We start from the raw sequence: 26975 nt of genomic DNA on the forward strand, positions 1-26975 counted from the left end.
TGAAGTGTGTCAGTGAGGGGCTATGCCTAATGTAGTTAGGAATGTAATGTACTATCTCACAGTACATTTGTTATATGTTGTTATGTCAAGAGTACGTGAAGTTCAGTGAGTTTGGGAGATCCCACCCTTTGCTTAGCCTAGATTACACATAGAAATCATCTAAATAGGAAATAGGTGGAAGCAATGGTAATGTCAACAGTGTAATGGTTACAGCATCCGAATAGTATCTGTGCATTCGAGGTTACAATCCTGATAAAGGCAGGGATGTTTATCATGTGCAAAATTATACCTTACCCACAGCTTGCATATATAAGTAGTAATCGTCTGTATAAAAAACATTTGAATCATCCATATAAACCCATGTGTGCAGGAGAGTACAGTCAACAGAGAATGTAATGTCATATCAGCACATAGTGAGATGTTACATCACTGACAGGTATATATCAGGAGTAGTTAGCGGATGTGGCTGTGTTTACGCACACAGGTTATATGTTACAACATTTCTTTAATGTGTTTAACCTCTGCTATATTGTCACACAAACATGCTTCCAACTGCTTAAATGAGCCTTATTCTGCAGTAAATAACATTCATAAAGAATCGTAGGTGTCGAACCCTGGACCATGCAAACTATAGTCATGGAACGTACCACTAAGCCATGTGATGTGCACACATGTTTCATGGTCCTGAGACTATACCATATGCATTTCACTGTAATCATCACAAATGGGACAGTGGCTTTGTGTACATATGTACAGTACATTGTAATGTACTGTAGTTTGTGAACCAACACATTCCAGTCTACAGATGTATTACTGTTACAAACTAATACGATATATATATATATATATATATATTTATACAGTTATATCAATAGCCATATATATAAGCATCTATGAACACACTTCGTGACACAGAAGCACTCCAAAGGAATTGGAGTGTACACAAAACACATGCAGCTCTGGTATTATAACAATTAATATTAACCTAATTCACCATAGAAAGGGTGGTTGTTGCTTATGTGAAGATTGGGGTGGGGGAGGAATGACGGGTAATGCAATCATGCATCAAGGAGGGCCTGGGTCAGATGTCCAATAAGTGAACTGCAAGGGCATACATTGAGTATGAGGACAATATAAAAAGGACACAAAGCAAGAACCATACTCATTCATAATACACCCTGTCATGTTACATTGCAACACCTACTTTTACAAACATATGAACATTAACATGTATCAGACATATGTATACCAGCTGATTGTCACATTTGTTTTCAGTAGTGAGGAATATCTGTAGTACAATTTATATTCTAAACACCATAACATTTGTACATATCTCAGATGCCTTAGTGATAAAGTCAGTGACTGTGGTGTTCATGGTGCCATGTTCAAGACCTGCAAGGGCTGTTAGGTTATTTTGAGGGCCAGAATAAGGGCTTTTGAATGCAGGTGGATTAAAGCACTCTTAAGCAGTGTAAGCATGTTTCCACATGTTTGCACTACAGTAAGCGGCACTGCAACACAGTAAATGGAGAAGTGCTTCACACGTTTAACCTTTGCTTAACGTCGTGCAGACCTCGGGCAAACCTGCTCTCAACCGTGTAAATGTGCGTTATTCACACTTTCCCTACCAGTGCCTACTCTGAGAGGTAAAATAATAACAATTTCCAGGAGTAGAACTTAGGAGTAACCTAGCACTAAGCTACCTGGGATGCACCTATCCCAGTTGTGTATGCAGACAGGTTAAAACACAAAAGGGAGGAATGTGTTGAAATAGGACAACCTGCCATGTACCCAGTTAAAGGTGTATGCTCATATATAGATATATAGATATATAGAGAGAGATAAATAGAGATATGTCAATATATACAGGTCTACATATATATGTAGATATATAGATAGGTTAAAAACATCTACACATCTATGAAGGTACAGATAAACGTATGCAATAATGTATATATTTATATATATATATATATATATATATATATATATATATATACATACATAACATGTCTGTAGACAGCATCCAAAGTGGTCATATCTGAGTCTAACATGGACCATAGCAATCACACATTCCGCCCCCCCCCCCAAACAATATGACCATAACATATGAAGAGTATATGCCAATACACTATTACAAATATGTTCTATGGACACAGTCACCAACACAACTGTATTGACTGCAAATATCCATGACAGAATTACACAGACAGCTTTCATTTTGCAAATCTTTATTACATTCCAATGTATTGCCAAAAGGATTCAAGGACTAACAGTACCTGCATGCTATACAGGAAGCATTTAATAGTGCCTTAATTAATCAGCCTGCAATTACCATAGTATTAGTCCACATAGGGATAGGTGTTCACATAGGGAAAGAACACCCACACACATATAGATGTTGTATAAAAGGGGTTCCTACACACCTGCATGTGCTATGTACACCCACCAACATCTACCCCAAAACCAAAATAATTACATCAATACATACTGTCATACCATAACCAATTATGCAACTACTGTACAACATCTGCTAAAACTTTAACATACCTGGACACAGACACACTACCATGGCCCTATATGAAATAGTTGCTGTTATACAATTTAACAGCTGCTGATGTAACAGGGTTTGTATGAACTAATCTCGTTTCAGAGGGTTGAAAGGTTCATACACCAGGAAGTTTTACAGAGTACTGATTATTAGCTCAGTATGATACACAGTAACACCAAACTAAATATGTCTGGTAAGCACACTGTAAATCCCCTAACATTATATGCATAGCTATGCAGCCTTGAGCTGGTCAAACAACCTGGCCAGACTGACACATATGCAGAAGTATTAGGTACAGACAAACCCTGCACAAGTAGCAATGTTCAGAAATATAACAGCAGTACTCACATTTAGACCAACTCCTCTAGGCATTACACACAATATATCACTGTTCATCTCCATACAGCTGTTGCAATATATTCTAGACAAAACTTCCATGCTGTCTTCCTCACAAAAGGGACAACGCCCAAGTGGAGTACTCAATTATACTCCACTGTAGCCATGGTATTGGCTATGGCAGTAGCAGCGCAGCTGATGTGTATGTAATTAACTACTTAGGAACACCAATTGGCCATCGGGATAGAAAATGTTACTGTAACTATAAAATTTGCCTTGTCACACATTCAAACCATCTGTATCTACCTGTAGGACAGTACAAAACACTGAAAGATGAACCGAAAATGAGTATTACACTAGTTAATAACACCACCGGTTACTAAGATGACATGTATAACATGTAGTATGTCTGTGTATGTAGTGTCTGTACTGTAAGAATTACAGTGTAATCAATGCATATAGTGGAAATAGCTATCTTGTAGCGATGTATTGTTGATCAGCAGTATTGCTTGTAGTATTCTATGTGTGTACTGCTGTAGGCCACACGGCACTCTCCATATACACCACAGAAAATGATATGGGCTTGGGACCCACCAAATCACTTCTAGCCACTGTCAGTGTCATGATTGGTCCAACAAGTATGTGCTATAACAGGGGATAGTATATGTCGATATATTATAACAGTCGACATATGTATGGGTGTGTAAGTAAGATGAACATGTTAAAGGTGGGCTTACCGTGCAAATATGGTGTGCATTGTGGGATACTGTGCCAATAACTGTGTAATGTACAGTATTCTAGGCAGATCTGTATTCTATTCTACATAGCAGTTCTGTTATGTTATGCAAACAGTAGTTATATCTATTGGCAATTACAATACTCAATGACAGGATACATAGTAGTAGTATTTATATGACAGGTTAGCAGCATGATAGCAAAGATAACTGGAAGAGCCAGGTAACTATCCATGCACATAACACATGTAATATCCACCTCTCTACTGTCATTTGCAAGCAATAACAGCTGTGCATGTGTACATGTTATGCAAATGTGTAGTGACCCTTGTTACAGGGCTGGGCCAAATGGCTATGTGCACACCTACATAGAGTGGATATTGAGAGTACAGACACACTGGTTGAACTACCAGGTTTGTGTAGCCCAACCTAACAGCTGCCTGCACATACTGTATGTAAGGTAGTGCACAGCACTGGTGATGAAACAGGTTGCATATCATCTTTAACTCCAGTGTAACATCTGCAGTAGGAGTGTAAGATGTAGGAGACAGCTGCCCATATGTAATAGCCGCATCATAGGTGATGGTTCACACTATCTGATTATATCCTGATCATGTTGATAGTGGCATCAGAGCCTATTGATACATGACTCTGTTTGGGGAGTGGGTGTCTGTGCCCAACAGAGCTCATGGTCCTGGTGGATATTTGAGTATATACTCAGAGAAGGAAAAAGACCTGTAGACACTTGCATCATCTGTAATCAACTAACAGAATGTGATTTGCTCCTCAGGGGAGGATTGCTGCTAAAGGTATCTACAATGTTTCCGTAATAGCCAGTGTTGGCACGTCCATAACACAAATATTTACATGTGAGCATCACTGTCTAATACATCTTCATAGGCAATACATAAACTAAATACAGTACTTGGTACTTGTAGTACTGACTGCTCATACAAGCATGTCCACTAGTCAGCTACTGGTGTTTTCTAATGTTAGCTTTGTGTATGTGACCATCCTGGGAAAATGTAATCTCTATGCCATGTACACTGCCAGACCCACCTAACACCACACCCCACACATTGTCTGGGATGCAGCTACAGGGGTAAGCTGGAAGGCAGCCCATTCTACAGCCATGACTGGACTGGAGAGTTATGAGGTATAGGTTAACACATGCAGCTCATCAACACAACCAACACATACCCTTACCAGAACACAGTAAGGACACCCACATACGCTACCAGAAATAACACACATTTACAGACACGTCAAAGAATCTGGCCAAACAAGTGACCCCCCCCCCCAAGCAGGAAGAGACAGACACCAAAATACACAAACTGTATGATATAGTTTGCATAATTGTACCACACCTGTGACTACATGACTGGAAACATGCCCAACAGTACTCATTTGCGAATGCAAACTCTAGCACTATGTTACACACTGATCTATACGAGGGCATACATACTGTCAGCTGCCTGTCTGCCATGATTAGCCACATACTCATACACTCAGACCACCTTTTGAACTATACACATGGCTCTGGCATATTCCATGTTATTGTGCAGGACCTGTGATGCAGTAGCCTGGACTGCATGAAACACTTGTAGGAACTGTCAGGTCTTGTAGCCCATGCAGGTATGTCCCAAGGACTGGGTAGCATTCTGCCATTGGCCAGAATGATACTGCAGTACAGAGGACAAAAGGATTGTATTCCACAATTGTCTAGTGTAGTGGTGCATGTCACAGGATATCCATTATCTGTCATCCTGGGAAAACATGGTTGACAGACCATGATAGATTGCCAGACAGGGCCTGCACTTGTCACCCCTGGGAATCTGGATACAGCCTAGGGATCATACTTCCTCTATAGTGCCTTCATCATGCATGGTTCAGGTGAGGGTCCACTGCTGTTACAGGGGCAGCCAAGCAATAAACTGCGGGTCTCGCTACACAATGATACATGTCAGAAATGCTATACAGACACACATATGCCAATCCCTAACATGGAGAACATATCTGTGCAGTAGCTGAGACATGGTTCAATGCTCCGGAGAGCACACCTGCATGACTATGCTATAACACATACCTCACCTTTTGCCCATTATCCTTTATTGGAACACATGGGCCGCAGGTGTGTCCATATGCCTGAAGGATATGTACACCCCCACGTTAATTGCACTTGCATAACATCAGATGAATTATGCTGAGCAACTACCTTTGTGCCACTATGGAATTCAAAATGCACCTTGAGACAGATCACCCACCAGGCTGCAGACTTCCCAACTGTCATAATGTGCTGTAATGGGGAAGATTAGGTCTGAGACAGAGCCATAATATTGGCTACTTTCAACTACTCCATTATGAACTGGAAAGACTCTTCATATACCAACACCTGCGCTTAATGCATGTTGGATTCCATCAACCCCACTGACCTGGATCACAGTAGTCACACAAACAGGGCTAACAGTATGCTACACATAGTTAGTCTCCAATGCCAATGTTATGGTTCCTAAGAGCAGAGTGGTGAGTGCCATGGCACCCATGCAGATGGACAATGCATGTGCAAATGCTGAATCCTACACAAATGAACCTTAAGAAGTCACATATGTGCAGTGATTGCGCTATTGAAACAGAACCAGGAGTCAACCCAACTCAAACAAGTAGGTAGACTGGTGGTACCATGCTTTAAACTGTACCACAGAAGGTAGTAAATGTTGCAAGAGTGAACACACATGAGTGTAGGTGATCCCTGGTCAGCCTCAGTAAGATGCCGATACACCATATAAAACCACGCAAAGCTACTGTGAAACCAATCAGCCACACATTATGTGGCCAAGCACAGAGCATTCTATAGCTGTGTCATTAATCGTAATGGCAACGACAAGACCTGCCGTGATGCACAGCACTATGGCATGGGATGTACTGCACATACAGAAATAGCACCCATTCATCCAGATAGGGTCTCAGAGAACCTAAACCAACTCCCACCTCCCCCCACCCCCAACAGGTACACTTAGTAATATATCCATGTACACTACAGGGACCCTGTACTAACGACTATGCAGGTACAAGCTGCACTCTCTAATGCCATACATACAGCTTTCATGGGACCTGTCAACATCACAGGGTGTATCCTACACAAATGTAAGAACATTCAGCTACCCACATACAAATCATGTTCAATCATAGCTCCATATCAGGCTATGTACACACCGAATGGTGCACAGCAACAGTTATCACACCCCACAAAGATGGAGACACCATTGATAATGGGACATAGTGCACAACTACCCTGCTGGGTCTGGTCTGTATGGCCATGAACCGTGGTCAATGTAATTGATGTACTCAGTACAGATGTAGATGATAGTAGGGTTGATTCACACTGTATATCATGACCTTTCCAGGTCGTAGGACACCATCACCCATACTGTGTTCCAGCTACACTCAGTAAACTAGATGTATATTCCTATGTCACAGGAGTGGTTGGCAAATAGACTGCTGGCGGAACCCACACTACAGAAGGTGTCTGATGAATACACGCACATCAAACCAGTGCCAGCCACATTAATATAGTGGTCATTCCTGGTACTCCCCCTCTTTGTTATCTATACCACATAGACTAACACAGAAGACGTCAGCCTATTGATGTCTGCAAATGACAATGAACTAGGAGCAATAGTCAACTCATTGTGTGCTGCGTTCAACATACAGAAGGACCTTAGTGTGTCAGATGTGTAGTGTGTGATGTATGGCCACAAACTGACAGCTACATATTGCATCATCATCCCTTATGTTACAAACCTTGTACCCATTAACTACCACCTATGCAGAAGTCAATATAATGGCAACCGTGTGTATGGGATGCAGCTGGACAGTACTTCCCTTTGATAGTTACATTTCCACAAAAGACAGTTAGTCATATGTGGCACTCCTAATCATGACAGGGTGCCATCCAGGAATATAGAGATAACTGCTCAGCCATACTCAATACCCATGTGACCCATAATATATCACATATATCCTTTAAGGGTTATTGTCCATGTGTAGATGGCCTACACTGCCCTTTACAATCCCTAGCTGCACTATGTAGCATGTAGCCTACCCTGAATAAAGCCATGTCCAACCCAGAGGTGTTGGACATGCTACACTTAACACATCCTGATCCCAAATAAACACATACATCATGGACATCCACCTTTCTAGTACAAGGATCACAACATGCCTGACAGATCCCTGTCCCATACACTTAATATACACTTGTCATACTATGCATCCCTGTCCAGCGAAGCTGGACATCACCCCTCTCTGTCACATGGTGTGATGACTGCATGTCAAATATATCAGTAACCATGTGTATCAATTCCGTGGCACTGCTTGAACTGGCCACTGAAACTTACCTGTCTGTTGCCTACAGTTAGGTAATCTGTCTTCGTAGGCTCATAAATAGCCCAGAGCATATAACCTACTAAATCACTATGACCATACATGCCATAGTTGATATCCAACCCTGAAAATACCATCAGGCTAGCTATTGTCCCATTTGTTACACATGTGCAACACAGGCAATACATGGCATGATGCTACACAGCTGTACAGTGCCATGTAGATGTATGTGGCAAAACACATACATGCTTGCAAGTCTGCAGGGTCACAGGTCATGTCCCTAATGGCTATGTATGACTATATATGTGGCATATACGCAGCATTAAGGTCGACTGCATTAATGTGAACACATCCAAGCATGTGCTGATAGGTAAAGACACCACTACAGGCAAACAGACATGCCCACGTCAAGACAACATCACATGGTGTATGAGCAATGTCATCACATGACACACACATATATGGTGATAACATCATATTACCAGTATGTGTCAAATGTGTGTGACTTATACATGTCAGTGGTGTGTCATGTAGATCTACAAAGACGTATTTATAATTTTAATAAATGAGATGTACATGTATGTTCAGCTGTACTGCTGTACTTCTCTGTGAGTTACTGTGACCTGACTCCATCATTATCTCTTCTAGGTATGCCATGTAGCAGATTGGAGGATGAGGTCCTCATTCCATACCTCCTCAACAACTACATGACGCTCTTAAGCCATGTGCCACAGGATGCACAACAGCGAGATGCCCAGTGGGAGGAACTCTGCAGGAGGGTAAATGATGTTGGCGGTCACAATCGCACCTATCAGCAGGTGTGCCGACACTGCACTGACCTGATAAGATGGGCAAAACAGCATGCTAATGCAATCGCCAGGGAACAAGGTGCAACAGGTGGGGGGGGGCATTCACCCAGCCCCCACTCACATGTACCGAGGAGTTACTGGCCAACCTTGGGACACCTGCATACCTCCAACCACAAGCTTTAGCTGGTATTGTGGAGGTGGGTGCCTCTCAACCACCAAGCCTGGAGTTGCCTGGTAAGTCACTACTGCACATAAAATACAACCATATATCGCATAATTACATGTGTTACTGTACAATATGTAATGTAACATCATATGCAAGGCATGTATGCACACATGCCACATACTATGGTCTGCTAGTTCATGTATGCACAGATGTGCATACTCCATAGTATAGTGTATTGCTCTGGCTTATGTGGTAACATAGACATTGCACCCTGTAGCTACCACACAGGTGTGGATAATGATCTTACTTCTGTGATACTCCTGTTTAGGTACCTATAGCATTTTGCAGTGACAGCAGCCTGTGTCAGGTGAGATTGTTATTATTTACCAGGCTTGATAATGCACGGAAAATATTAATTGCATGCTATCTGCCATAACACACGTACACATAATGTATGGTGGTCCTGGTAATGAACACTGGTCAGACCTGTAATGCATCACACTGTTTACCTATGCGAAACAATTGAAGACTATATGAAACACCTACACTAAACCTTCCAAACTGTCATTGCCAGATGTGTGGACAACAGTGAATACAACGGTGGAGGTGTTTTCCACTGTAGGGAACAGGTATTACATATCAGCATTACACATGATGGGAATATGAACAGTACTGTACAGAGAGCATATGTGTGCACACACAGTAAATGTTTTGGAGCTGGAGTATGCTCGGCCCACAGGATACACCCTTGTGGATTATACCCTTGCTATGAATGTCACACAATGACATGTGCTATCAGACATGTCCATGACATGTAGTGGGCTGACTGCAACACTGCTCAACTATCCTGCAAAACATGTCTCACATCCCATACATACCACCCTTTGTCTGCATAACCCTGTCCTCGGTAGAGCATATGACATCTATGGGTGTATGTCATATGGGATAACACTGACATGTGAAATAAGATTGCCATCACAGCCATTGAACTGAAGATGTGTACACATGACCATGGAGGATGGCCAGAGACATGAAGCAAAGCACACAGTAGAAGTGATGTACATGTGTGTACACCCTGTTGTACATTGGCTTGACACAATACAACTATGGCCTTTGTGTAATGGTGATGTTGCATATGTGAAACACTAAACATCATACAGGCCTGTGCACAGCTTGTGTAGGCATAACATGAAACCACCACATAACATGTCTTGAACATCTGGAGTGTGGCACAACATGGAAGCATTCATCTATACAGTATCCAAATGCATACATGTGTTGCACAACATACACATACATCCACATCAAGCCACATATACAGTACATTCACCTTGCTGGTGTCAGACATCACTGTCATGCCTGCTCCTCATGTGTGAGGTACACAGATGGCATGTGGGAAATAGATTACTTGTACGTTAGCCGTGTGTGGGAAAAGTTACCAGGTATCAGTAATATGGTTGAAGATGTGCAGGGATGTCATCCGTATAACCTTCTATGACCTCTGTCACACATTCCACATTAGGGTTTATTGTGTATACAACTCGGTGACTTGGGCCAGATTCCACATTAGATATGTATTGTATGTGAACATAGTCATGGCTATGAACTGTGTCAGTAGCTCACACTGTATAGCAATTGTGAAGCCACATGATGCCCTGCAATGGCTATGCACATCAGCTCAATGTGCAGTATGTCCATGCATATTAGTAGGGTGGACAGACAACATTGCATCAGCTGAAGGCACATGTTAGTAGAACACGTCCCTGTATTAGGACACCATTACCATACTGTAGATTGGATAGGACACCATTGTGTTACACATGTATGCATATCATTCAACATGTTAGCAGAAGACATGTCATACTACATGTGATTGGCTAGGTCATATGCCACACAGCAGGCTGGTGTACTGTAAACCTGTGCTGGTCTGTGGCACCATTGCAAAGTAGGGACAGCCATGTCAAACATGTGTGTATAGCCACATGTACAATGTCTACACTCAGCTCAAGAGTTGGCAGAATGATGTTGAACAGACATGCAATGCTTTGGGGGAGATATGCAAGCTAGGGCTCAGGCAAACATAGTATGCAGTCGACATACCCTACTGCTCATGTCCTCAAACATAGGGGCAGTGGCCAACACAAAGCATCAGTGGCAGATGTACAAAGGTCAGCAATGATCTGTTAACATGTGGTGTATGTTGCACACAGCATGACAATGCAGTGCAATGTCGCAAAGTGCATGCATTGTGTTGCAGGTATGGGGCATAGGCTACTAACATAAATGGTACAATACAGGTATGTATGCTAACCACCACTATAATTATGTAAGGTGCATGCCGTGTGCTATACCACATGCATGCTGTTATGTGCAACTCAGGGATGTATGATAACTACCACTATAATTGCCTAAGCTGAAACTATAATTTTCTAAGCTGAATGCCATCCACCATATCACCTGCATGTAGCGTGTGTGTCTGTGTGTCTCTGTCTGTCTGTGTCTGTGTGTGTCTGTGTGTCTCTATCTGTGTGTCTCTGTCTCTGTCTGTGTGTCTGTGTATGTCTCTGTGTGTCTGTGTGTGTCTCTGTGTCTGTGTGTGTCTCTATCTGTGTGTCTGTGTGTGTCTGGTATAACTTGCAATGTACAGTTCTCTTGTCTTCCCCTCACAGGTGTTGATGTAGGTGTGCTGTCCTCCTAAGGTCCACCTGATGTTAGTGTTCCCACAGACTCTAGCAGTGATGAGGATAATATGATTGAGGCACAGGCAGGGTTGTTAGTGGCTGAATCTGTGCCATTGGTTGCCATTCCACCTGTCTCCCCCTCATCCTCACACACAGTTCCCCTGCCTGCACATACCCCATCACCACCTGCCATAGAGGAAGGACAGTTGGAAGGTGGTAGCATGGAATAGGGAAGTGTGGTGACTATGGAAGGTGTGCCTGCACACCATGATCCCAGTCAACAGACTGGTGATGTCCCACATAGGCATGTGCCCGCGCTGCTTGTAGGAGGACCACTGGCCAACATGCCCCTGCGAGACCAAGCACATCAGCTGGAGTCATCAGATGCATGTTTTGGGTTGTGATGGCGGCACAGGCATGTGCTGAATGGCACAACAGAGACGGTCTGAGGCTTCAGAGGCCTGCTGTCCGTTCAATAACCGACAACATCCAGGCACTTGCAAATGCTCACCATCATCTTGCAGATGTTTTGGATAGATGAGTGGGTGACATGGTGGGAGTCCTTGACCATGGCATGTCAATCTTTGAGAGTGGAATGTCTGTGCTTGAACATCTGGTAGGAGTGAGGCATTGGGCACATGGATGTAGGCCAGCTACATCACCTGTTGAAGGTCTACGTGAACATGCTACTGCACCTGCCCACTCCCATAGTGGTGGTAGCAGCATCAGTGCTGCTGGTGCTGTGCAGTCCACACCAGCACACAGCAGGCCACATGCACATGGTACTGGATGTTCCCAACAGGGACACGATTCCAGTGTACATGCGTCATCAGACTGTACCCAATATGGACCTCTGCCTGATAGTGCCCGTGCAAGCCCTGGCAGGCGCACATCATGTGGCCGTGGCCGGAGACCGTGAACTCTGACACCTGCCTTGTACAGTCTGCAGCTGTCAATATTACCCCTGTGTAGGCCAGCCACATGCCAGATCTGTGTGCATGCATACACCCACACACTGGAAACAAATGTAGGGCACCTCAACACACACACGCATAACATCCACACACACCCAGTGATATCACAGGCCTTAAAAAACATGCATGATGTCATCCAATGGCACAGCCTAAGCCTCTGGCAAACATTATCACCCTGTGCATATGATGCCTGTGCCACATCCCTGTCATCCACACCATCGGTGCAGGGACATGTTCATATGGTCTGATGCACAGGGTGGACATACTAGGTAGACAATTGTAGAGTAATATTGTTGAGTAGTGATGACAGGCAGCAGACATACCATGTATTGCAGTTTTAGAATGCATTTTGTACATTTGACAGCATGTATCATGTGTAACAACACTAATATCATGTTGATCTTGACATTCTACCTTCCTCTTTCAGGTGTAGTTTCATGTGCCGGGGGATGTTTGGTGTTTGCGGGAGTCCCATATGTACATGTTGACTACCCACAGGTCAGTATGACAATACCTGCATGCACTTTGTAGCTTCCAGATCACAGTTATATTTTCCCATGTTTCAATTAGGTTTACTGTTCTAATGATCCAAGAGCATGATAGCTGTGTAGTAAGCTACTGCCTCAGAGCTGTCACATCTATAGTGGGTGACATCACAGGTATAGTTACCTGGAGGGCGGAGTGGGTAAAAGAGTGGGATGCTGGATGATAAGGGTAAAGGCCAGTGGAAATAGTGGCTTCACATTGGGAAGCAGTAATACCCACTGCCATGACAGCAAGCAAACATAAACACACACTCTGACACACACACACACACACAGTTGCCAGTGTTCGGATGAGAACCCCTGCCTATGTACATATCATCATTATAGTACCACGCAATTACAAGACACGACGCAGAGATTACACAAGTACTGGTAGTTGGAGTGGCCTAAGATCGAGGACATCAACAGGGATACTACAGTGCAGTGAGTGTATGTCAGGAGGGGGGTCCATTAGTAGGCTATGTAACAACAGGTCACACCCCGGGGCGTACATGTTAACAGGCTGTTAGTATGCCCATCTACAATTGATGATATCAACAGGGATGCTAGACTGCTTTGAGTGGATGGGGGAGGGGGCATTAACATTTCACTATGGTAAAATACAGCCTCACTCCAGGAACCAGACAGCCATACACACGGACAGCCATACACACACACACACACACACACACACACACACACACACACACACTGGCATTAACAAAGATATACACCTATGTCACACACATACAGACACTTTACATGTGTGAGTTTTAACCACCTGCCTATGCCTTTTTTTCTACACTTCACTCTGTACTGGTGTCAACAACAGTATTCAGGAGAGTGATAAGATGTGGGATGTATTCCCAACCATAGGTTCATAGGTTCATAGGTTCATACTAGGCTATCTGCCCTAGGGCATTTATAAGCCTAGCCAGAGTGTGTTTGGCTTTCGCCACCCATTTTAAATTAATTTTGCTATGCCTTTTTTTGAGGTTAGTATACTGTGCCTCTGTCTAACAATGACACAGAAGTGATAGCCAGGGTAAACCTACGATCTCCCATCCACTCATCAAGATTCCTCTTGAAGAGAGTCAATGTGGGACTCTGCCTAACCTGGACTGGGATTTTATTCCAGAGTGAAGGGAGCCTCTGGGTAATAAATCTGTCCCTCCAGCATGTCCTATTTATTTCAGTGCTGAGGTTCAAGTCTCAAGCTGTAGGCTCGATGGGATTTGGATTTTCTGAGATGCAGCATGTCCATTAATTCCGGGTTGGACATGGCTTTATCGTCAGGCACAGATCGCGCCTCTGAGCAAGTGGTATGCCACTGAGTAGAGCTGGAGTTTCTTTAACCGGGCAGCATATGGCATCTGTTTGAGCCCTTTGATCCTCTTGGTGAGGTACTTTTGGGGTCTTTCCAGTTGCTGCAGGTGTCTGGTAAGGTACATCCCAAAAGGGGCATTGTACTCAATTATGGGCCTGATGAGGGATGAGTAAAGAGGTATGATGACCTCCCCTGATCTAGATGTGAATCCCTTCATGATTAGGTGGGCTATATAAAATGTTTTCTAACCACTTTGGCCACGTGGTTGTCAAATGAGAGATTGTTATCAACTTGGGTCCCCAGGTCCCTAATGACTTCTTCTGTACTTAATGGATTACCACCTATGTGGTAATTTGTGGGCACTTTGTTTTTGCCAAAGGGGATGACTATACACTTTTTGGCGTTTAGCTTGAGGCCTTGGCTCTGGCATCAGTTGTCTGTTTCTATGAGGCCCTTTTGGAGGATGCTTGTGTCGGCTGGAGAGTTGATTATGGCGCCCAGTTTGCAGTCATCTGCGAACTTGGTCAGCCACAGTCCTTCCGTGTTGTCATGTACTGCCGAGAAATATATACCAAACAAGAGAGGTCCCAGGACTGAGCCTTGTGGGATGCCACTTGTAACTGGTTTGGTGTCTGACATGGCTCCAGCAATTCTAACCATGTGGGTTCTGTCCTTGAGCCAGTTTGCAACCCATCTAGTGACATAGGGGTTTATATTTAAGCTGGTGAGCTTATCTATAATGCCCGAGTGGGGTATTGTATCGAAGGCTTTTGCGAGGTCCAGGTAGGCTGTGTGGACCACCTTCCCTCGTCAATGGCCTTGGTGACTGTTTCAAAGAAATCGACCAGGTTTAAGAGGCAGGATCTGCCCTTAACAAAGCCAAACTGGGTAGGATCCAGTGTCTGTAGGTCCCCAATATCTTTATTTATGAGGTCCATGATGATCCTTTCCATAGCTTTGCAGACCAAGCTAGTCAGGCTTATGGGGCGATAGTTTCCAGGATCCGTTGAGGCACCACCTTTGTGGAGAGGGACCACTGTTGCTGTACGCCACTCTTTGGGTACATATCCTGTAGTAAGGCTAAGATTGAACAGTAGTTTTATGTTTGGGTTTAGCTCATACGTGACATATATGGACACACACCCACACGTGCCAGTACTGTGAATCAAACACTTGCCTATCTCATGATAGGTACTACAGCAGAACAGCACTATCACATCTGGTACATTGATTACTGACTCTTTCCTTTGACAACTGTGCTAATATATACACAATATATGCACAGGGGAGGTATTACTGTTACAGGTGTCATGGGGTTTGCCTTTGGTGTCACCCTTACAGCATGCTACATTGTCTGTCTTCCACTTCAATTAACAAAACCTGACCTTAGCAAGGTACACAGGTTATTGTAGGACTGGTTGTAACACAACGGTAAGCTGTCCTCGGCAATCATTCATCTGCAAAGAAGCTCCACTGCTTAGTAGTCATGTTCAAACATCTGTCCATACCTCATGTATGGCTTACTGTACTTAGAGCATATCACCATATACAGTTGGCAATGTTGAGGCTGTATTGTAACAGCATGATGTACTAAGACAACAGTCACCTTCAGACATCAGACACTGCACACACATGGAATTTACACAAACAGTAATACATGTACACATATTCGGTCTACATCAGTATGTGCACTAGCAGGTCAAGAGGATACATTCCACACCTTCCCCACGCCATGTGTGAAACATAGCCGAGCATTACACCATAATGGATGTTGTATTAATGTACTGGTAGGACACCACCACTTTCATTGAGTACCAAGTGTACATATATTACAACAGCACATATCAGCGTGACACACACAGCATTATTCCATGTCATGCTCCTACAAACTGTTACTTGATAGTGCCATGGTGAAGCCAGGGCACTGTAATGGTCAACAGTGCGCACATCATATTTGCTACACACACCTCATGTGTACTGGAAGAGTGCCAGCAATGTGCTCTGTTAGAGCTAGGCAGTACACTCATTCAAGCGTGTGCAAGGTCTGTGGCTTGTAAACATCTCACCCCAGCATGTACTGGCTATGGTGGTACTAAGGCTAATGTCCAAACAGCACACAGCATGCATGGCTTTCAATTGTTGACATGGGTATATGTAGGAGCTGTGGCTACACATGGCTGTACATATCATGAACATATCACCTGTGACTACTCAGGAACATACAGTGCAGAGCTGGATTTCCCTGACTCTGTCAATACAGGCCTTGTGTAGGTTCTATGGTCCTGTTATTTGGGTATGTTTGTAGGCATTGAATTAGGTGGATATGTCTAAAGACATACATGCCACATTGGGTGTTGTATGATATGATAGGTGTCATGGGTGACCAGTAGAGAGGGGATATTACCTCTGTCAACATAGATATTGAACCTTATGTACTGTTAGCATGTTATCTGCCATGTGCATGTCTGTAATGACTGTAGCCACCTGTATGTAGAAATGTAAATGAAAGCTATGGTAATGTAATATATGCTGTATGAGTGTGGGATGGACATATCCAGGACAGGTACGGTTAGGTCATATCCAACCATGAGGGTGTTGTTTACTGGGGTACAGCAACAGGCGACTGAGTTAATGCTGACAACATCCGAGGGACCCTGGTATGTGTAAGACTGAGCAGGTTACAAACAGTTGTATTATTGCATTGCATAACACATTATGCAGCTGTGTCTGTACATAGGTACATTGCACAGTTTATGTAGGCCTAGGTACAGTCTACCAATTGAGGGTTATCTGGTGGTCTACCATACTATGTCATACCACATATGTATGTGTGTTGGTTGTCTGGGAACAAGGTGGTGGATGTATATGAGGATACAAACTAAAATGCAGCATTTGCCACTGTCACCTGTACCTGTCTCATTTGTGATGTGTTATGTTGGAGTAGTGGTTTTTACATGTGAGTAGCCTTTATGAATATGTGTACACCACCTGGTATGGTCTATACCACTGTTATGGCCCACATGTCTGGATCTGAGATATATAGTAGTTAGAGCAATTGTGCACTACAGAGCCTTCAGCCAGTTGTTCCTCACAGCACATATGTTGGTATTCCCCATTGTAGGTTCTACATTGAGCAAATGGATTACTAAAGCCACACATCTAGCATGGGTTAGCATAAGCATCCAATGCAATTGTCATGTAGGTGTCAGGATGTTACTTCTGTGTGTAGGACATTTATCTTGGAATGTGGCTATATGGGTAAATGCAACCTAGGTATTATCCACACACACACGTGTAACATGGATGCATTTGCTCTGTGTTTAAGGCTCATCGTTCGGTCATGACAGCCCAGACTGACAGACACTTGGCAACCTTATAATAACAGCAGGATATTGGCTCATTGTTTCAGTCTAGCAGTTGCCACCTGTACCATGAAATCACTGTGCTTGGCATTAATGTGCTTGGTACCAAATGACCCATGTAAGGTGACTGACAGTGGCAGAACTTGTGTATATGGCCATTGTGAGATATACTTAGGGTAGCAGTCCTGCTAATAATGACAACTACTACCACAGCCAGGACAGGTCACCTTGTCACCTGCACCTCAGTATCATTACACAAGGTGGCTCACACATTATGCTTGCACATGCCACTGTTCCACGTATAATGCCACTGTCCACAATCTGCTATCAAATGCATGCCTTTCAGGGCATCAAGGTGTGTGACACATGTTGTAGGTAGCATCCGCCTGTGCAACCCAGGTAACCTATTGTCTGTCATGTCAACACATACATGAATGTGTATACGTAACATATGTATATGTCAGTACTTCATGTACATGTATGCATGTGTATCACACAGCACAGACACATATTTATCATTTACAGGCCACATACAGGTATCAGGTAGTAAACCAGTATGATGTGCATATATAATGACAGGTAAGATGTACCTAACTGTAAATCTGTGTGTTTACAATAGGAGTCCATTACAATGTGTTCTGTACATCTAAGTGTTTGAGCATGCACACTGTGGCCTTCAGTGGTCAGAATCGAGGTGCATCCAAACAGCCCTGTGCTACTAAGTGTATGAGTGTACCCACTGCCACCTTGTGTAATTTGAGTCAGTGCATCCAACAAGCCCTTTGTTACTAAGTGTATGTGCATGCCCAGTATAACCTTGTGTAGTTGTAGTCATAGTGCATCCCAAACAGCCCTGTGCTACTAAGTATATGAGCATGCCCACTGTAACCATGTATAGTGATAGTAGTCCAGTCCACAGATGGCCATACTCCAGTTCAGGTTCCTGTTGTTCTACAACTACACCTCTCAGGCCTACCTGCGGATGGTGTGTCTTGTTTGTGCATACAAGTTGTAATGGACACCTACTTTAAACACACAGGTCTACAGCTATGTACTTCATGACTGTCAGTCTCCCTGTTGTTGCCCTCAATTGTAGAGGGGCAGTCTGACTGCTTTGGGATGTGTAATCTATGTGGCACATCTCATAACTGCATAGTACTGTAATAGTGATCCTTAGATAGGCAGGAGTTTTGATCCCACCACTGGCAATTGTGTGCGTCTGTTTGTGTGTGTGATAGCAAATGCCTGAGTGTGTGTGTGTGTGTGTGTCTCAGCAAATGCCTGAGTGTGTGTGTCAGCATAGATTGAGTGTGATTGTGTGTGTCTGCATCCTGTCATGGCAGTGGGTTTTGCTGCATTCCAAAGAGATACCTCCTTTTGCACTGGCCTTTATCCTTGTCAACCGCTATACCTCTCTATTCCCCTCTCCCCACTGCAAGTAATTGGTCCTGTGATGTCACTAAGCTCAGCCGTGGAATCAGTAAGTGTAATTGTATGTGTTCTGTGGCACATACCCCAACTGCATACCACTGTACTAGTTACCTTTACATAGGCAAGACATGTATGCACAATACTGGCAAGTGTGTGCATGTCTGTGTGTGTGACTACTCTGTAGCCAGGCATACACATGTGTAAAGTCTTTTAGCACACCATGGTAGCCATCTGTGGTGACCGGTGTCTACAAAGTATTACATAGTTAGGAATGGTAAAGAATACACAGTGAAGCATGACTACAGTTGGGTATGTTATTTTCCTGTACCACTGTCGAGCAGTGACACAGATGTGGTCGCTGGGGTGTAGGTCCATACCCATCATTCCCTTACCCTAACTCCACAATCCCCGGGGAAGATTACTTTAGCCATCATTCCCCACCCCAAACTCCACATACACAACAACCATCCCTGCTCTGGTGAACTGCTTATGATTTAAATGTTATAACAAAAGAGATGCCTCTGTGTTGTGTAAATGTCAGTTCCTTTGGAACTTTTCTGTGTCACAATATATATATATATATATATATATATATATATATATATATATATATATGTATATATTTATATGGCTGTGTCTGTGTATATGCATATATATATATATATATATATATATATATATGTGTGTGTGCGTGTGTGTGTGTGTGTACACATCCCTTAGGTGTGTGTGTATATATATATATATATATATATATATATATATGTAGATATGACAGTTGTACAGATGTAGACTTGTCTCTGTTGTTTCACAGAGTACAGTATATTCAAGGGTACTGTGCATATGTACACAAAGGGACTGTCCCATTTGTTTTCAGTACTGTGGAATACCTATAGTAGGATGTGCATTATAGACTCCATGCAACATATGTACAACCCAGATGGCTTAGTGGTACATCCAGTGACCTCAGTGTGCATTGTCCAGGGTTCGAGACCCGCAAGCCTTGTTGATACTGTCAATTAGGACTGCATAAGACACCGTTAAGCAGGTGCAATTGTGTTTTCATGACAGTAAGCAGCGGGTGCACGCAGGTAACATACATGTACAACCTGTGGTACACTTGGAATGCCCTTCTTTGGCAAACCTGCTGATGTCATCCGCCTATGTATACACCTCTGGGACTGCTGTAACCCAGTATTGTCCATAGTACATGCTGTAACTGCGTATTGCTGTAGTGTGATAAACTTGTTAAGTAGGGTTCTATTCCAACAGACACCAACTGTGTGTGTGTTTATCTCTGCCTGAGACAGGAACTATGCTTTTTAGAGTATGCACACTCTTTACAATTCACATGACCACCTTTGGCAATCCTGCTGATGTCACCCACCTACGTATGGCAGGTGTGTGTGTGTGTGTGTGTGTGTGTGTGTGTGTGTGTGTGTGTGTGTGTGTGTGTGTAACCACTGGACATATTGGGGAGTGGATTTTGTAGTTTTCCTCTATGGTGTCTGTCTTATATGTAACAATGTCCACCTCAGGAGGAGTACAGATGCCAGTCAGCCAAGGGACTATATTGGCAAGCCATACCCCTACATCAGACAAAAGGCCTGGTGAACAAAGTAAGCAACCCTACTATTACCCAGAATATGTCCTGACCCTATGTGTCATACACAAACACACTTGCCTAGAATATTCCGCTATGTTGCTAGTACCCTGCACATTGATGACAGATAGTAGGCATGGTGTGATTGCAGTGGGCTGCATAGGGCATGGCACCCTGTACATTATTACAATAGGCACATAATTGTGAACAATATGCCTTCACTATGTTCCCCACTGGATGCCTGCAACATATGTGGTGCCATCAAATGTGATGCACAGAGGCCATACAATGCCTTACACATGTGCCCTGTATGGACCGATGCCACTGACACCAGGGAATACCTGTATCATGCTATCAATGCAGGTGCAGTGTCAACCTGCTAACAATAAGCAGGTTCTGCCACACCAGGCCAGTATTGGCATAGCGGAGGATAACGGTCTGTGTACACAACATGTGCCAACCAAACAGGTACACCAGTACATGTCACTGTACATTATTGTGGGACCTGCAAATCCCAGGCAATGTCCATGTCAAGGACTATCAAACACAGATATGGCATGCATTGCAAAGCTATGGCCATTCACAATGGTAACCAGGATGTCAGGACAGTTCATAAAATACCCATTTGTGTGGGACATTGCAGACACTACACCCCTGTACCACACTGCACACCATTGTCATGTAACGTGATGCCAAGGATTACCCCGCGCCCAGCCTTGTACAGCCATCTTGCACAGCCATCCACTACACACCCATGAAACAATGCACACATGCATGTCAGTACTGGCGCCTTGTTTCTGCATGTGGGGTATGATACTCCCGTCCACGGTCACTCCCAGTATAACTCCTATTGGCATACCGACAGATGTCAAAAACATTCACATGCCCTAGCCCATAGAACCTCTGGATATCCCCTGTGGTGCATGTAGTACCTGTGCATTACTGCAGTGCAGCAAACTAAGTGGTTTGGGAGTGTATTTGTGGGCCTGGCAAAAAGTGTCAATGTGAGTCCATTAGAGATTCTGGTTGTGTTGACAATGACATCTGTTCATGTGGACAGCCATGTGTGATACACCTAATGTCTGTCCACTATATCTCTGTTGCTGATGTCACACACCAACATACATATATGTTCTTACAGCACACCAACATGTTAGCTTTGTGGCACATGGAGTAACTGCATGCACTTGTAATAGCAATGACTAGTCAGTCAGGGGTTTGAGTTCCTGTAATGGTAGGTGTGTGACAGGTGATGCTTAGGTTTTAGTCTCCAAGCCCTTCTCTGATGTACTTTGCCTCTGTCTGTCCCTCCTGCACACTCGCTGGTGGATGTGGAGGTGTACACCTGCTCAGCAGCTTGTGTATTGTAGGTGATGGGCATGTTCGGGTGATGGCCTCTGCACCTATTGCAGTCCTCCTCTAGCTGATTGCATGTGGAACAGCTGTGATGATGTTCTCATAGCCATTCACATGAAAAACACAGTACAATATCTAGGAACATCATGTTGGTGTTTGCCCATGACAGTCACTGTGAGTGGTACCTGGATCTGGTGTTTGGTAAACGGCATCACAGATGATATCTGGATGTTCATCAAACAACATACACAGTGGAAAATAGCCTAAAGACAGGAGGGTGATGTGCCAGACATGACTACAGCATGTAAGTGTAGCTATGCTTCATTGAGACAACTGCCTGTTTAACAAGGTGTGTGTGGTAATGGCTATTCTGCATGTTTTAAAATGGACAAGACAGTGCTCTGTTTGTGAGGGACCCCCCATCTGTAGGGCCATCCGTGGACTGGTCAGTGTGTGGAACCATTTGTTTCCTGTGTTACTCACTGAACACACATCTTTGAACAGCAGGAGCATAGTTTGAGGATTGCAGCCAGTACATGGTGATAGTGATGAGCTACTGCCATCGCATCCCTGACTGGACATATGTCACATGAAACAGTGGTATGACAGACACTGTATGGGGTTCTCAGTGACATGCCAATAATGGGCCACTGTTCATAGCTGCAGGCACAAGTCTTCTACATATTGTAAAGATGGCATGCAGTATATATGCATGTGTTGTGCTCTCGCTGCAAATGTATACCATCTGTTGTGTTGGGTTGATGGTCATATCTGTGCATTCAGTTGTAAGTAATCCTGAATGCTGTTGATTATTACTAAGCCATATCTGTGTTTAAACTGCAACACCATAGGCTGTATGGGTTTTGAGGTCCCGGCAGAACCCCCTGTCCCACTTCAGCTGGCCATGGCACTATGCACCAGCACATCTGGAGCCCAGCCTTGGGCCTCCATCTCTGTTTGTTCTGCACTTCCTTCTGGTGGTACCACCACTGAGGATGGGGCTTGTCCCCACTGGGAGCAGGTCCAGACAGGGACATGTCCACTGTTGTACAGTCCCAGATGTGGTGTGTAGGGAGCTCAATAAGGGGTTTTGAGGCCAGATACTCCAGCTCAAGGGCAGAATGTCACATTTACAGGGTGAGGCTGCCCCTCCTAGACAGCCACCAGCACTGCCACCTTTACAGCTGTTCTGGTACAGTAGTGGCTGCCTATGGCCATCCCACTTTTTCCATCAGGGGCTCATGGGCTTGTGAATGCCGAACACCCCTCCCTGTCTGATGTGTATCCCCGCACATGTGTCATATACTGACCCTGTATGCTGTCTTGTCTGTCATCCTGTGCCCATTGTGCACACAACACTACCAGTCCCTCTATGGTTACCCCATAAATAAATAAATAAATAAATAAATAAATAAATAAATAAATAAAATCCTACCCTACCTATCCTCCATGAGCATACTTACTCTCCTTCCCTCACATTCCATTCTCACCCTATGGAAACAAAAGGCCAATCGGTTCCTAGAACAACATTTGCCCCATACATAGCTGTCCATTTCACACACGTGTCCACTGGATACATGTAACCCTTTTAATATGTATCAAAACATACTCCAGTTGTCCTCACCCCTGTCTCCCAGGTGCACGATCCTAATATGCACATGACTCTTAAATGTTCCAGGTGCACGTGATTTAGAAGACCCCCATTGTGCACACAACACTACCAGTCCCTCTATGGTTACCCCATGTACCTTTATCATGATGATGATGTCACACACAGCACCTTGCAAGAGTACTGTTCTCACATAATGATTGGACAATAACTGTTGTGTTAGTGTAAATAACATTCACAGAGCGATGTATATGGCCAATGTACAAATGTTTGCGTGTATGACTGACACATGTCTGTCTGAGGAAGTTTTGATATTACATAGGACGACACCACTAAATAATACAGGCATTGCTAGTGTGTCCCTTTTCATTCCTTTGTAATGCTTTATTGTCACAAGGGATGTTCCTGATATATCTATATATATGTATGTATCAATATGCTGGACATAAGCACTCACACATACATCTACATTATGGAACACATTTCCTATACTGTTGAATGACTGCACTGGATGATATGTTTGTGATAAGGTCCGATGACTGTATATCTACCATGGCTTAGTGGTAAATCACAATAGTTGTGTATGCAGGATCCTGGTTTTGAGCCTTGCAGAGGCTGTTTATTTTGTTACTGGGCAGAACAAGGCCATTGGATACGGTGTGATTAAGGCACATTATAGCAGTTGTGAATGGGTGTGCGTGGGTTTGTGTGGTGCTAAGCAATGCTAACCTCTGCTTACAGTTTCTTACACTCAGTTAGCCTCTACATTGCTTTACCAGTGTAATACTCGCATACTGGTGACCAAACAGGCTTACACCCGCTTGCTTTTGCACTTGCAAATGCACTGCATTTTGTGTTTGCATCTGACACTCATGCTCCTGCATGGGTGAGAGGACTACGATATTACCTTGTGATGCCTATTACACTGGATTACATGCCTACAGTATCAGGAATGGCTGCCCATTAGGCAAAAGCATGACGTTCGACTGTACGGAATCCTCGACCTGTCCAGAGTTTCATTCATATTATTGGTGTGTTCCTCTTACAATCTGCACCCATCTGGCTAATACATGTGAACTGACACTCTTCAATACAAGCAAGTAATTGGGATTCGGAGCCCACATCCTTCAGCCGAGTCATGCTACTGCATACCTAATATTCTATCATCTTTCTAAGGTTGTCAGTAGATTATATGCTTTCTGTCCCCATCAGACCTCTCATACGATTGGGGAAATATACAAACTGAATCAGAGACACGGCATAACAACATCAGGGACACATTTAAGTTATTGGTGCTATTAACCTGACACATTGACAGACTCAGAGCATATGAATTCACACACATTTACTGGGGTAAATGATGTTTATAACTCTTAATTGTTATCGTTATTCATTACTTGTAATTCGCCACCTTTCCTCCAAATGTCACTAGTTTTAGGAGGGATTAAATGAGGCAGAGTTAGAAACAGAGTCGAAATCTGGGACGTCGCTGGAAATCGTAGACAGTTCAGATTTGTTCCCCCAATGGTTTATGTCCTGTCCAGTGTATGTGCTCTTAGGGGTTGAGAGGTATGGGCGTCAGCTATGCCCATTTTGGAATATTAATTACATCCCTGGGGCAGTCCTAATTCGACTGCTCCAGCCAACACCTACACGCCTAGGCTCATAATTGCATACCCATAGTTCCCCCAAATGCCACTCCACTACAGCACTCATCCTTACTGTGGGTGGAGGTGGGGTATAAACACACCACTACACACTGTCCACTCTCCCCGTGTCAGGACACATGTTGTATGTTGTGTTGACCCATGGGTAATCAGGCTTCCACAACCTACTGGCCCGTGTACATCTATAGGCTGGTTTGATAAGTCATTACCAGGACTGCCTCCGATCATTAATCTTTGGTGTCCCACAAGGGACATCGATGTCTATGTTTCAAGATTAGACCTGGCAGGCCTCTCCCACTGGTACCATCCTGCCAGTGGTCTAGGAAGCAGTGGTGTGTTTACCTTTATTGTGTGTCTGAATGTCTCACCGGCCTAGCTTTGGGGGGGGGGGTGTTGATGCTATGTGTTACACATTTGTTTATTGGACCCATCACCCCCATATGCACGGCCTGTGAACATATGTTACTCGTAACTGCTGTATCATATCTGAGCTATATAAATGTGTATATTTACAGTCACACACATATATATATACATATATATATATATATATATATATATATATATATATATATATACACATATATATTTATATTACTATATACATATGCATTCATATATATATATATATATATATATATATATATATATATATATATATATATATATATATATATATATATATATATATATATATATATATATATATATATATATATATATATATATATATATATATATATATAGATATCTATATATATATATATATATATATATATATAGATATATATATATATATATATACATATATATATAGATCCCATAACATATGGGTCTATGGGTATCTGAATATGTATATATTCATATGTGGGTATGTATCTGTATTCTGTCTCTGTATGTATACATTTGTACTACGGAGAGGGAGAGGCTTATCTCTATGTCGCTATGGGTAGATATACACACACATACCACTACATATATACATTTACATCTGGTTATTCCGTTCCTTGCCATATAGATTACACTTTGCTGCAGTGGGACTCATAGTGGGTGTGGCTGCTCGTTGGGCAATGCCTCTGCCCAATGAACACATTCGCTTACATCCCTATGGCTGTCGATATAGGCCCATATCAACCAACACCTGCACACCTAGACCCATAAGTAACTACCCATAGTTCCCCCACCCGCACCTCCTCAACAGCACCCATCCTTACTCTGGGCCCTGGTCTGTTCTGGAGACACCACTACACACTGCCCACTCTCCACTTCACGGGACCCATTTCATACAATTGTCTCAGCCCATGGATCATCAGAGTTTCCCACCCTTGTATTCCGAGTATGTATACACCGCAGCCAGAATGGCCAGTCTATCACCTTCTTTTGGTCTTGGCAATTTTTGGGGTGTCCTGCAAGGGACGCTCCAGTCTGTGTTCCAAGATTAGAATTCACGGGTGCACTGTGTACC

Source organism: Protopterus annectens, chromosome 5.part1, assembly GCF_019279795.1.
Source record: "Protopterus annectens isolate FY-2018-M chromosome 5.part1, PAN1.0, whole genome shotgun sequence".
Lineage (NCBI taxonomy): Eukaryota > Metazoa > Chordata > Ceratodontiformes > Protopteridae > Protopterus > Protopterus annectens.